We start from the raw sequence: 2,500 nt of genomic DNA, 5'->3' as shown, positions 1-2,500 counted from the left end.
ACATAACTACATGCATGTATATGAATGTGTATAGTGTGTGCGTGTGTTTATGTAAGTTTGTGTGTGTGTGTGTGTGTGTGTGTGTGTGTGTGTGTGTGGTCACATTTTGGTGTGTGTATGTAACACTGATGTAATGCTTTATGTGAACACAGTTTTATACCTCTAAATTACTTGAAATTGTCAGTTTGTTCGATCTTAACCAGTCTGTAACCGAGCCTACACACTATCGTGGTCACATCGTCGATTGGGTGTTGCACAGAAATGAGGACTGCCTCCTGAAGTCTACCACCGTCGATCACACCCTGTCCTCTGACCATCACAGTGTGACGTGTCATCTGAACCTCACCAAACCTCCAACGCCCCTTGTGTATAGGGAGGTGCACACACTTATCTCAATTGACTTAGACTTATTTAAAGCTGACCTGCTGACTGATATCCCTTTTGAACCCACTGCTGACCAGCTATCCACTGTCCTGCGCGCTGTACTCGACAGGCACGCCCCGTCGACTCGGCGCCTGATCTCCAATCGTCCCCCGTCGCCTTGGTACAACACCGTGGGACCAGAACTCTTGGAGACCAAGCGGGAGAGAAGGAGAGCTGAGAGGCACTGGCGCGCCACTTGTTTGACCGTCAGTAGGGACATTTTTCAGACAGCCAGGAATAGTGTAACAAACATTGTTGACAGGGCAAAGTCAAAGTTCTACTCTTCTAAAATCCTTGCATGCACCACAGCCAAACAGTTTTTCAACGCTACGAACAATCTACTAGGTAAAATGAGAAACACCCCTCTACCCACAATATTTTCGGTGCAGGAACTCCCTCAAAAGTTTTCTGACTTCTTCACCGGCAAAATAGCATGCATTCGTGAGAAGCTTGACTCTGTTGTGTCTCCTCCTTCACCCGTTCAAGAACGCGTGTACAGTGGTCCTGTTTTACATTGTTTCCAACCGGTTATTGAAGATTTTGTGAAGAAAGTGTGTCTGAGCGCTTGTTCGAAATCCTGTGAGCTTGACCCTGTCCCGTCTTCTTTGTTGTTTTAAAAAAAATCATTTTATTAGTATCACTATTATTATTACTACTACCTTTTTCTATATCATAATTATTATTCATTTATTTATTTATTTATGTAAGCTTGTCTATTATTTATTCCCCTGTTTTTTGGGGGGTTTTTTGTTTGTTTTTTCTCTCAAGGCGTGACTAAGCGCGTTGGGTTACGCTGCTGGTCAGGCATCTGCTTGGCAGATGTGGTGTAGCGTATATGGTTTGTCCGAACGCAGTGACTCCTCCTTGAGCAACTGAAACTGAAAACTGAAACTGTTGGTTGAGTGTATTGATGTCCACATATTACGTCATCAATTCTTCCTTACTGTCTGGTTGTTTCCCTGAAAGCTTCAAATCTGCTGTTGTACGTCCACTCATCAAGAAACCATCTTTGGATCATAATTGTTTGAAAAATTATCGACCTGTCTCTAATCTGTTATTTTTTATCAAAGCTGCAAGAAAAGATCATATTGCCTCAGCTCTTAGCTCATCTGGAACAAAATGGTTTACTTAATTCCCACCAGTCAGCTTATAGACGTGGTCATAGTTGCGAAACCGCCCTTCTTAGAATAGTGAATGATTTGCTTTCGGGATTTGATGAGGACAAGATATCTGTTATCGCTCTCTTAGATTTGTCAGCAGCTTTTGACACTATCGACCACTCTATCCTCTTGAACAGACTTAAAACTTCCTTTGGTATTCGTGACACTGCACTAGCATGGATCACGTCTTACCTGTCAGACCGTACACAGAAAGTGTGTGTAAATGGCACATACTCTAGAGCATCTGCCTTAAAATATGGTGTCCCACAGGGGTCCGTCCTAGGTCCTGTTCTTTTCGTGCTGTATGCGGCTCCTGTGTCGGATGTCATCAGTCATCATGCGATGTCGCATGAGAGCTTTGCTGATGACACACAACTTTATCAATCGGCTTCCATGGCTGAATTTGATGCACTGGTGACTCGAACACAGGAGTGCATTGCTGGCCTAAAGGACTGGATGACTCTCAACAAGCTGCAACTAAATGATGATAAGACTGAATTTATGATAACCTGTCCAAAGAAGTTTCGTCAACATCCTTCCTATCCCGACTCTGTTCTGATCAATAGCACACCTGTTTCACTTTCTCCCTCTGTTCGCAGTCTTGGTGTAATCCTAGACCAGTCTCTTTCCTTCCAACAGCATATTTCGAATATCTGTAAAGTTGCCTATTTGGAACTGCGTAGAATCAGCTCTACCCGCCACTATCTCTCAAACGATGCAACCAAGACACTTGTATGCTCTCTGGTTCTCTCAAGATTGGATTACTGCAACTCTCTTTTGGCCGTCCTTCCCAAATATCTGTTAGACAGACTCCAACGAATTCAGAATAACGCTGCCAGACTCATCTGCAGAGCTTCTAAATTTGACCATGTTTCTCCTCTCCTTCAGTCTCTCCACTGGTTGCCTGTTTCTGATCG

At 43.6% G+C, this 2,500-nt stretch overlaps 1 protein-coding gene across 1 annotated transcript in view; it reads left to right on the top strand.

Annotated features, from left to right (window-relative positions):
- Window positions 1–2,500, top strand: part of LOC143276525 (uncharacterized) — a 13,329-nt gene that overhangs the window by 2,167 nt on the left and 8,662 nt on the right. The window lies entirely within an intron of this gene.

Source organism: Babylonia areolata, chromosome 32, assembly GCF_041734735.1.
Source record: "Babylonia areolata isolate BAREFJ2019XMU chromosome 32, ASM4173473v1, whole genome shotgun sequence".
NCBI lineage: Eukaryota > Metazoa > Mollusca > Gastropoda > Neogastropoda > Buccinidae > Babylonia > Babylonia areolata.
This window is presented reverse-complemented; position numbering and strand designations above follow the sequence as displayed.